The sequence below is a fragment of the Herpailurus yagouaroundi genome, unplaced genomic scaffold, assembly GCF_014898765.1.
Source record: "Herpailurus yagouaroundi ecotype Mexico unplaced genomic scaffold, PumYag 566, whole genome shotgun sequence".
NCBI lineage: Eukaryota > Metazoa > Chordata > Mammalia > Carnivora > Felidae > Herpailurus > Herpailurus yagouaroundi.
In genome coordinates, this window is record NW_024412783.1 from 2,824,430 (window position 1) to 2,836,985 (window position 12,556).

At 33.2% G+C, this 12,556-nt stretch overlaps 1 pseudogene; it reads left to right on the top strand.

The window, feature by feature from the left end:
* Positions 1-8,502: 8,502 nt before the first annotated feature.
* Positions 8,503-9,432, top strand: LOC121023601 (olfactory receptor 2AJ1-like; annotated as a pseudogene).
* Positions 9,433-12,556: the final 3,124 nt, after the last annotated feature.

Below are 12,556 nucleotides of genomic sequence, written 5' to 3' on the forward strand. Positions count from 1 at the left end.
AATGATCTGTACGTTAATGTTAGTCAGGTTTTAAAGTCCCATACTATTATTGCATTATTATGAATGAGATTCTTTATGTTTGTTATTAATTGTTTTATATATTTGGGTTTCTCCAAGTTTGGAGCATAAATATTTACAATTATAAGATCTTCCCTATGGATAGCTCCCTTTATTATGACATAGTGTCCTTCTTAAACTCTTGTTATAGTGTTATTTTAATTCTAATTTATCTAAAAAAATAAAATTAGTTTGTCTGATAGACATACTGCTACTCCGGTCTGTCTTTCTTTCTTTCTTTCTTTCTTTCTTTTCTTCTTTCTTCTTTCATGTCCATTTACATAGTACATATTTCTCTAACCCTGAGTTTCAACCTGAAGGTGTCTTTAGGTATAAAATATGTCTCTTGTGGGGCGCCTGGGTGGCGCAGTCGGTTAAGCATCCGACTTCAGCCAGGTCACGATGTCGCGGTCCGTGAGTTCGAGCCCCGCGTCAGGCTCTGGGCTGATGGCTCAGAGCCTGGAGCCTGTTTCCGATTCTGTGTCTCCCTCTCTCTCTGCCCCTCCCCCGTTCATGCTCTGTCTCTCTCTCTGTCCCAAAAATAAATAAACGTTGAAAAAAAATATGTCTCTTGTAGGTAACGTATGATGGGTCTTTGTGTGTGTGTGTGTGTGTGTGTGTTTAATCCATTTTGACACCACATCATGCTTTGGACCTTTTAGTAAGCTGTCATTAACCCATCAAATTTTGGATTGTTAAAAATCTGTTAATCACAAATCATTAAAATATTTTTGTACTACATCATGCAATAAATATTTGTTCAAAGAATAAACTTAAGTAGTCAAAACATTTTAAATGTTAGCTGTTAATTTCCTTTTAATTGTGGTATAACTTACAAAACACTAGAATGCCCACATTTGAAGGTTACCTTTCAACCAGCTTCAATAATTTGGGCTTGTAACTTATCCCACTAGCCAAAGATAATTTTCACCAGACCAGAAGTATTTTTCATGGCATTTTTGAGTAAAACAACTCAACCAAGATACAATCACCTGTTACATTTGTATCTGTATCTTGTAGTTTGGCCTATTCTAGAATTTTGCTTCAATTAAAAATGAAGTCAGTATTATTTATATTTTGTGTTCTTTTCTCAAGTTACTGTTTTTAAAGATTGTGCCACAATTTTACATTTCTCAACAATTTTCTTTTTTTGTTCCTGAAATATATTACCTTCTCTGAATATCATACTCTTTGTTTACTCACTATTTTATTGATAAATATGAGGGCCATTTTCAGCCTGGAACTGTTAAGGCTAAAACCGCTTTAACCTCCTTGTAATCATGTTTTTATTTCATTTGGTAGATGATGACTAATGTTTTAGTAAAAAGTGTAACAAAACAGTTGTTCAATTTTACACTCCTGCCACCAAATTACCCAAGTACCATTGGCCACATTGGGAGCAATTGTAGATAATGTCAACCTCATTCATTTTAGCTATCCTAGTATGGATATAAAAACTCATTTTGGTTTCAGTTTGCATTTCCCCAAAGTTTAATGATTCTGAAGACTTTTGCATTACCTTATTGTCCATATGTGTATCTTTCTTTGTGAACTTTCAATATTTACTTTTGAAAAAAAAATACAAATACTTGCAAAGCAAAAACATTTCACAGTTTGCTAGTAAATAGTATATGACATTTGTAAAATGTTTGGAATTGTTGAAATAATACTACAATTGTATATTTTGTTATGTTTTTTGGCAAATTTGCTTTTATTTGATCTTCAAAGGTTAACTATTTTAATAAAAATGGGTATTTATACACATCTCTTCCACCATGTCCATTGGGCTAGGATTATAATTTTAAGTGTTTATTTGTTTTAATTATGCATCAAAACATAATATTTCAATTCCATTGGTGAAATCATATTTTGAAAATCTGATATATTTTTCTCTAGTATTTTTTGCCTAAAGAAAGAGGATAAACAATAAGTTAAGAAATTATAGTTCTGGTGCTCATTCAGTATATATTTCTTATCTTTTACTGGTAAATACTTATACGCTATCAATGATATTCAGCCAATATTCTTTAAGGAATTTGTTGGTTTTTCCAAGGGAAAATATGAACATATAGATATTAATATATCTCTACATTTACAAATTTGCATTTGTGTGTTCTCCTAATTATTAGCAAGAAAATACAATAGTTTAAAATAACACATTTAGAAGTTAAATTTGTATATTTTTACCCTTGCCATTTTACTTAATCCTGTCCTTATAATTTTTTCATGGCATTTTAGTCTGAAGTGTATTTTTTATTTCACATAAAAGTAAAAGAGAAATAATCAGAGAAGATAACATCAGGGAGCATGGAAAGATACAGTTCTTCATGTTTCTGTAGTATTTTGGAAATGGCACCTACAGACTTTAGAATAAGGACTAATTGAAGAACTTGTCTCAAACCTGAATGCCATACTTCAGCATTTGTTATTTTTAATGTTTACTTATTTTGAGAAGGATAGAACATGAGTAGGAGGAGGAGAAGAGAGAAAGAAGATTAGAGCTCTTTGTGGAGCTTGAACTCACATGAGACCATGACATGAACCAAAATCAAGAGTCAGACCAAATCACTCAGGTGCCCCACTTTAGGATTTTTAAAATTTTTTTCATGTTTATTTTTATTTTTGAGAGACAGAGAGAGAGAGAGTGTGTGAACAAGGGAGGAGCAGAGAGAGAGGAAGACACAGAATCAGAAGCAGGCTCAAGGCTCTGAGCTGTCAGCACAGAGCCGGACGCAGGGCCCAAACCCACAAATCACGAGATCATGACCCAAGACGAAGTTGGATGCTTAACCAAATGAGCAACCCAGGCACCCCAACTGCTTTAGCATTTTTAATGCAATTAAAAGGTTTGTATTTTAAGCCTTGTTTTCTCTTCTCAACATAGCCGTACTTAGATACCATGGTGATTTTATTAAATATTTTTATTTATATAGTTATTTTATGATACATAAAGTGAATTAGTTAAATTTTTATTTATATAGAGTAAAATGGTATAACATGATAAAATAACTATAAATAGCAACAATAAGAAAAAAACATAAAATATCATTGCTTCATTAATTACTTTGTGCATTTCACTTAACATTTCACTTTCATGTTATCATTTTAATGATTACCATAATGTGATGAGATACATTCAGTGTTCTCATTTTTGAAAAAGGGAGTCAATGGGGCGTCTGGGTGGCTCAGTCGGTTAAGCAGCCAACTTCAGCTCAGGTCACGATCTCACGGTCTATGAGTTCGAGTCCCGCATGGGGCTATGTGCTGACAGCTCAGAGCCTGGAGCCTGTTACGGATTCTGTGTCTCCCCCTCTCTGCCCCTCCCCCATTCATGCTCTGTCTCTCTCTGTCTCAAAAATAAAAATAAAATAAAATAAAACGTTAAAAAAATCCTTCAGCTTAAAAAAAAAAGGAGTCAAGCATATTGGGGTAAAATTCATTGTTCAGCTTCACACAGATATGAATTCCGTTATCTGATTTTAAACAGGTTGCAGTTAGGAAAGGGTAGTTGTGAAAGTAGGGTGAACATCCCCTAGTACGCACACAACACAGAAACCCATGTGACTTAGCTAACCTTTCCCTTCCTAAAGAGAGAGATGTTACCAAAGGAAGCCCCTGTGTTGGGTTAAATAGGTAAAAATTTGTGGGGAAAATGGTGTATACTAGAATGTGAGTTCTGACACCAGAATTTCAGGACTTGGACACTTGGTTAAGCCAGATAACTTGGGCATGTTGTCTACCTTCTGTGGGAACCATACAGATCTTCAATGATAAATAAGAAGGGTAAGATGCTAAAAAAGGCTAGATATTTAAAATAGTGTCTGTCATTTAAAAATTCTCATTAATGTATAACTGTCATAATAACTATGTATAAGGCAGAGGCATCTGGGTGGTTCAGTTGGTTAAGCATCCAACACTTGATTTTGGCTCAGGCCATAATTTCATGGTTCATGAGATTGAGCCCCAGGTCTGTGGCATCAACATAGGGCCCAGTTCTTATTCTCTCTCTCCCTCCCTCTCTGCCCCTCTCTCCCTGCTGTGCACTCCGTCTCTACCAAAATAAATAAATGACAAAAATTTAATAACTATGTACAAGACAAGTAAGTGTTTTTGTTAGGTTTACTTTCATATTTAATTTATTTCATGATCATTTAGTTGACTTATGAAAATATCGAAAATAAGCATAATTACTTAGCTAAAACAAATCCATATTTTTATGTACTTCTTTTAGTAGGCTGTCTATTTGATAAGTAGATTCATTCATGGACTCCACAAACACCTAAGAGACTCTTAATGTTGCAGCAAGTAAGGTTGGCTTTGTGGCCTTTCCTGGAACTTTTATCTAATGTAAGAGGCCATACACTGCTCTTTTAATAGACAGTGGGCTCTCAGGCACTGAACAATAGGAAGAAAATATGCTAAGAGGGAGGGTAAAATGAGGAAGGGTTAATAACGGTAGTATTTTTTTTTTATTTAACAAATGCTTCATCTCACTTTTAATCAATCTGAAACAGACCATCTCCCTTCTCCCTGTGACACCAGTATTCTTCTGCTGTTCCCTGAGGAATGCTTGTCTGTCCAGTGCTTCCTTCCCACTGCACAAAAATTATTTCCTCATGTTCCCATCACCTCCCTCCCCAGTTGTCTCCTGTAGACACAACAATTCATATCACCTATCAAAGGGTGGCTATCTTCTCCTTCAGAAGCTACATGACATAGGACTTCAAGGTCGTAGATGACCTCCCTGATTTCCATTGTTCCTCCAAAACTATTTATTCCACTTGTCCTTGCAAACTCTCAGATGTTTTCAAGAAAATCCTGGATTGGGGCATAACTTCCTGCTTTTCAGTAAGTTTTGAAGAAGTGACATTAAAGCAGAAACCTGAATGTTATGAGCAATGGTTAGGCACTAATGAGGAGGGACTTGTTGGAAGCATCTGGGGACCGAGTAACCTCAGTGTATTGGATGTGAAAGAACTCATTAACAATGCTCTTTCCTGGGTGCAGTGACATTGGTGACATTTAATAAAGAGAGAAGAGGGACCTGGGGAAATATTAGGGACTAGTTCAGGAAAGGATGAATAGGTCACCTTCAGGATGCAATGAGCAAACATAAACTCAGACAGTGAAGCTATAGATCAAATGGGATGCACTGAATTAGCTCTCCAGTTCTAAGCAATAAAGAGAAACAAGGAATAATGGTCTAAAGAGAGCAATGAAGTCTCCACAGAAGGATATTGTTACATGAAACCTTAGAGACTAGAAGACTTCAAAGATTTTAGTAATGGTGGGAAAGACTGTTTATGGGGAAGAAGAATATGGATGTGGCAGAGATGCAAGAAAGACAATGTCATGTAAATATAAATACTTTAGTTTCTATGGAAATGGGGACCAGAGGTAGGGAGATTTTATGTTTTTGCTTGTTGGTTTGATTGGTTGATTGGTTGGTTATTTTTTTTTTCATATAAATGGAATGGAATGTTCATGGATTGTTACCTAGCAGATTATCTGCATGGTCAACATGGTGTTCTTGAAAGAATAACATAAACTACACAAAAAGTATATTTGTAGGAGGAGAAATTGGAGTTAAATTGATTAAATTTAATCAGTTGCACACCAGCGTGTGGTAGGATGGAGACTAACTGCTGTGTAGAGAATAACCCAAGCAGAACTAAATGTTTTAGTTGTGTGTGTGTGTGTTTTAGATTTTATACAAACAATAAGAATTACATTAAAATAGATTTTAGCAGACAGCTTAATGAAAATAGTTTCAGAGGCATTTTTTATAATACAACTTGACTAATTTGGTATACATATTATATAAATGTCTGCTTTTCAATTTGATGACTTGATAGGAGAAACTGGAATTATTTGCACATGTGCACATGCTTGTGAGTGTGTGAGAGAGAGAGAGAGAGGGAGAGAGAGACAGAGATAGAGAGACAGAGAGACAGAGAGGAAGAGAGAGAGAATATTGAATTGTATATAAAGAACTTCGATGCCATGCAAAGAAAAAGATACTTTATTTTGGATAAGAGTTGCACAGATTTAGAAGTGTTTACCAGATATGTAGCATGGGTTTTCTTCACTTTTTGACTTAGTGTTATGAAACTCACATTGGAGCATATATTTTGGGATTCAAGAATAGATTTTATTCAACATTCTGGCATAGAAGATATCATTTTACCCATCATTCTAGCATCATGGGAATATATTACAAATGCCTGATTGACTGCGTAAGGTAAAATTCATAAAAGATGGCTGTAGAAATTTCAGGTGCCTCTTGGAACTGGAAACAAAGTAGTAGAAGTAAAATGATGTAGTTAAGAAATTTATTATGAAGTGCTTTCAATATCTGAAGACAAAATATGGGAATTATTTTGGAGGCAACACAAAGTCTCTAAAAATGTAAATATAATCAGTGCATTGTTGAAAACTTTTGATATCAGAGGCTATAGTTAGTAATTCCTTTAACAAGCGCTCACTGAGAACCTACAATAGGCCAGGACTGCTAAGTAATGGAGACTCTGTAGTAAACAGACATTACCCATACTTCTTAACACTAGGATGCCATTTCAATTTTTGAATGAGGATGAGTATAACAAAGTAAAACATTAAGGTTAAAGGAAAATCAGAAGAGCAAAATTATTCCTTGCAGTAGGAAAAAGTCAACAACTTCAGATAACGATATATTAAATTTGAATTGTCAGTAATATTCATAGATTTAGAGATTTATTTATGATCAGACAATTCATAGGAGGCATTGCTGACCTCAATTCTGAATCTATATCTATACAAAATTTTACTGAGCTGCAGATCCAACCAGTCAAAACAGCAAGAACTATTTAAACGTGTATGTCTGTAAACCTCATTTAAATGATAATGTGTTAAAATGCTTAAGGTTATAGCTGAACGGTGTTAATATTCTGGGCCATTTCAAATAGTTTTTATAGATTTATTTCATAATGAATAATCTCAATATTCACTAAATTAAAATACAGACAAATACAAATTTTTTACATATTATCAAGGACATATTTCTACATTCCCTTTTCAAAAGTGAAAAGCAAAGCTCATTTTATTGAAAGTTGCAACTAATTATTAAATATGGCAAATATTTTTATATTTGCATTTATTTTTAATGATCTTACCACTAATTGATGATCAGAAGCATGGATTAGTGTTTTTTTATGAATTGTACCCACTATATATGTAAGTCTTTGTTTATGTAAGTATGTATGTGTGTATTTATTTATATTGAGGGATAGATCATCCATACTGAGTTTTTATGCATAAAAAAAATGAACAGTAAATAGACCCTATCCATATATAAATAATATCATTAAGTTCCTGCAATTACCTATATAAAAATTCATAAATTATAATTCAATTTTTATAAGTTGATAAAACTGGCCAAAGTAAAATATATTTTTTAATTGACTGAATAAAGTTTTTATTTTTTTACATTTAAATAGAGGTAACATTTCAAATTATAAATATATATTAAGTTCGCTTTTAAAAGCACTTTTTACATATTTTGGAAAGATTTAGAAACAGCTTTTCCCAAATAAAAAAAATGAGAGAGAAAATTGAGTTCAATGGATAATTCATTTATTTATATACTTAGCAAATATTATTGAGCAACTTACTATGGACCAGGCATTGCTCTAGCCATTCAGTTTCTACAGGGGATATAACAAGATTTCCAATTGGGAAAGTTAACTTCTGGTGGGTTATAATGACAATAAACTAATTACAGTTCATAAATTTATCATTTAAATACTAAAACATGAAAAGCCATTTGCAAGAAAAATTAAAAGAATGCACAAGAAAGATTAAGGAAGTTACAGTGTAAGTGAGGATATTGAGGCTTTAAGTATATTATTAAAGAGTAGGCTTCTTGGGGAAAAGTGACATTTGAGAAAAGACTGAACTTCATTAAAAATAGGGAATTAAGATTCTGAGACTAAATGGACTTAAGAGCTCATCAATATACCCGATATCATCACTTGATTCAAATAGATTTCCAATCTAAAAACAAGACCACTTCAAAATCTGGCTGAGAATCCATTGATTTCAATTGCAAAATATGCATTACTAACTCTCATTTTACTATGCTTCTAATGAAAATCTGTCTGAAATTTACTACATTTTAGCTCTATTTTTTTCTATTTTAAGAAAAAAAAAGGAGGGGCGCCTGGGTGGCACAGTCGGTTAAGCGTCAGACTTCAGCCAGGTCACGCTCTCGCGGTCCGTGAGTTCGAGCCCCGCGTCAGGCTCTTGGGCTGATGGCTCAGAGCCTGGAGCCTGTTTCCGATTCTGTGTCTCCCTCTCTCTCTGCCCCTCCCCCGTTCATGCTCTGTCTCTCTCTGTCCCAAAAATAAATAAACGTTGAAAAAAAATTAAAAAAAAAAAAAAGAAAGAAAAAAGGGGGGGGAATTCATGATGGGACATGAAACTCTTTTTTCCAGTGATTTTATTCTTTGGGGACTTTTCAATGAGTCTAGTTTTCTTCTCCTTATATTCATCATTTTTATTATGACTGTAAGAGAAAACACAATCATGATCCTCCCTATCCTCGGGGACTCAAGACTCCATACTCCCATCTATTTCCACTCAGCCATAGGTTTTTTTATGGACATCTTACATATTTCCAACATTGTTCCCAAAAGGTCACTGAATTCCTGTCAGGTGGCAGAAGTATTTCATTTGTAGGTTGTGGCTTCTGGATATTTCTATCTCTCAGCCTCCTTTGTGGTAAGTGCCTTCTCCTGGCAGCAATGTATTATGATTGCTGTGTAGCCATCTGCCATCCACTGCACTATCCCATTCTTATGAATGACTATGTCTGCATTGTCATGGCTGGAGGGTCCAGGATTGTTGGGACTGTCAACTCCATAGTCCACACAGCTTATGCATTCTTCTTTCCCTTCTGTGGTTCACAACCATTTTCTGTGAAGTCACAGACATGTTGAAGTTGTCCGGTGTAGGCACAACACCCTGTGAATTTGAAGTTTATATGTAAGTGTCATAACTTGTCTGCCTATCTCTTTCTCCCTCATCTTTGCCTCTTACGTCCAAATTCTCCTTACTGTCTTTCAAATGAAATCAGAAGCACAAAAAAAAGTCACTTTCTACCTGTTCCTTCCACATGAATGTGATCACAATGTACTATGGGCCATTTATTTTCAAATATATGAACATAAATCATAACACATTATAGACCAGAATAAGTTTTTGGCTATATTCTATACCATTCTCACACTCACACTCAACCCTATCATCTACAGCTTTAGGAACAACGATGCTCTAGAGGCAATGAAAACTGTGTTCCAAACTAACTGTCCACATAAAAATTATACGAAATATGCTTGAAGTGTGTGCTTTTTTTTTTCTAGTTTGCATACCCAATACTTAAACGATAGCCATTATTAATATTTCTGGAAAGAGATTTAAAGTTTATATCTCTTCAAGCATGAAAAGAAGTGGATATTTCCAAAATCTTGGCGATAATAAATAAAATTTTCAGAGGTATTTGTTTCATAACTCATACATGTAAATATGTAGTCCCTCCCCCTAAAATATAAAAAATATATTTTAATACAATCATACTATATGGGATGTGTATCTATCTCTATATCTCCATATAATTTATGTTTTTTTTTATAAACCAGTAAAATAACAATTCAAATGTTATTCTGTCATCAAAAATTTATAAAAGTTCATAGGTCAAATGGGTGCAGGTGGTGAAAGGCATAAACTTCTAGTTATAAGATATAGGAGATGGGTGGGTTTTTTACGGTTTCTATTTAGTGTCATGTGAATAATGTGACGCTCCTCCCTCTTCCAGAAAAAAATAAAAAAAAACAACCAATTTATTTTATATAGTACCTATATAGTTTACTATGCAAATTTTAGTATTTAACAAATTTTGGGTTAATTTGTGAATTTGGTGTAAGTGTAGAATCTATTTTTTTTTAATTGGCTCTACAATTGCTCTGGTTATGCACGTAGATAACACATTGTTACTACTAATTTTTGTAACACTCCTTTCTTTTATACCAAATTTATTTATGTTATTTCCATGGCTTACCTTTCTGATACTCTGTTCCACTTGTTTATTTCTTACATGAGGACTATACTTTTTCATTCAGAGCAGTTTTATAGTGTATTTTGGTAACTAACAGTAAGTACATACAGATGGTTTTCCTCTTATAATACTTGTAATAATTTTCAGACAATATGAGGACAAAGTATGATGCTCTTCAACAACATGGATATGAAACCTGCAAAATCTAGAGTACAAATGACTCAGTTTCTTCAAAAAATAGTAACGATAACTTTAAAAATGAGTAAGATAAGATAGCCTAAAAAAGACTTAAAAACGTATTTAATAGAACTCTTATGAATTCTGATTTTTACGTATATGTGTATAATAATCATTGAAATTTTAATATTGAATATTGTAAGATTAAAGAATGGTAATTAATTGTTTTAGACTTTATCATTGTGTAATAATTAGTTGTAAAGCATCCCATATTGTCAGAGATGTGTTCTGAAGGATTTATAGATGCAAAGATGTGATGTGAGACTTATTTTAAAATGTGCAGTGGGTAATAAATTGTGGGAGTATACCGAGAAATATTTTCCTTAGTAGATAATTGTTGAGAATGTGTTGTTGATACATGAAGATTCATTGTGATATCTCTGCACTTCATGTTCCAATTACCACCCCAAAAGGAATCCTAAAAATTGGGATGTGAATCAGAATTCTACAATTTTCATAGAATAAACGGTGACGAATTAAAATTGTATATTCTATCCTATACTCTATATTCTACCTTGCCATCTGAAACATAACACATTTACTTTTTTACTCCTACATAAAGTTCAGGGGAATATTTTCTTAAATATTGCAAATTTCTTGTTGAATACATATATAAGAAATACATTCATTTTGTTAAAATTGTAATTTTATAAAAATTAGGGGCATTCATTTTTAGATATTAATACAAAATTAATACAGTGTATATTAATTATGCTTTCTGAGCATTCATATGGTTTTCTGGTGAATTGAAACATATTCCAGGTATATGGTCCAATATTATATGCAAACATTGATTTTTGCTTGTTTTCTAAAAGTTAATGTCATTTTTGGTTGCAGGGATATTTACCATAATATACATGGCAACTTTCCAGTAAGATGTTGAACAAAATACATATTACCTGGTGTTTAATATCCTGGTCATATTCATGGGATGTGTTGATAGTGTTTTATTTTTCATTCATCATATCTATGGAATTTATTATACTACACACATTTTTTCTTGCACTACAAAAATGTTTTGTTATGTGCATGTTTTGTATTTAGGGTTTTTCAAGAATTTATGTTCTATTGTTTACTAAAATGTAGTCTTATTTGGTGTGGTGTCATAGCTTTTCTCTAACTTAGAACCATATGTAGAACAGGTTCTATATATGCTAACTTCTCAACAGCTCCCCCTGCAGACCCTTGGGCTCACCAACACTATCTCTTGCTTTGGTACCATGAACTCCTAACTGTTCTTCCCATTTTTATATTTTTCTTCTAAAATGCCTCCATGACACATCCAGGGGTATCCTCTAGAAACATTAATCAGGTGATATATTTCTCTGCTCAAATTTCTCCAACAAGTTGTAAATCAGTACAACTCATTTCAACTTCCATGATCCGCTATTGGATACATCTCTGATATATCCATAGTATATCTCTACTTCACTGGATTTCAACTTCATCACATTCAGGTCTCTTTCAAATATCATTAATAAAAGTGGTCTTCCTTATCAAACTCTTTAATATAGCAGTGCCATTACCATTATATCTTTTGCCTTGTTCTTTTTAAGTTCATAAATGTTAGCAATACTTTGCATTTTAACCTTTATTTATAAATACACTTACTGTATAATCCCCTATTAAGTGCAAGGTTCTTAATGTAATAAACCTATCTTGTTTACTTCTATAATTTTAGACCTAAAACAGGAGCTAACAACAATATGAACTCAAAACTTTTTAATGAATAATTATTGCGTTAGTCCAAATGTTGGAACATATTTGGAATTCTGTAGTTATAAATGTTTGCTTAAAACAGAGCACTTATTGGGGCACCTGGATGACTCTGTTGGTTAAGTTTCCAACTTTGGCTCAGGTCATGATTTCATGGTTCATGATTCTGAGCCCCACATTAGGCTCCTTTGTCACACGTTGGAGCCTGGAGCCTGCTTCGGATTCTGTGCCTCCTTCTCTGTGTGCTCTTCCCCCACTCATACTCTGTCTTTCAAAAAATAAATAAACATTTAAAATTATTTAAAAATGCACAGCATTTATTTATCTACTGATAGCTTAATTTTCTAATATTTTACTTACGATATTGAATGATATTCATTGGTAACATTTGTTAAATTGTATACATTTATAGTCTTTTTTATTTTTTCTTTTATTTTATTTTTAAAGTAGTTATAG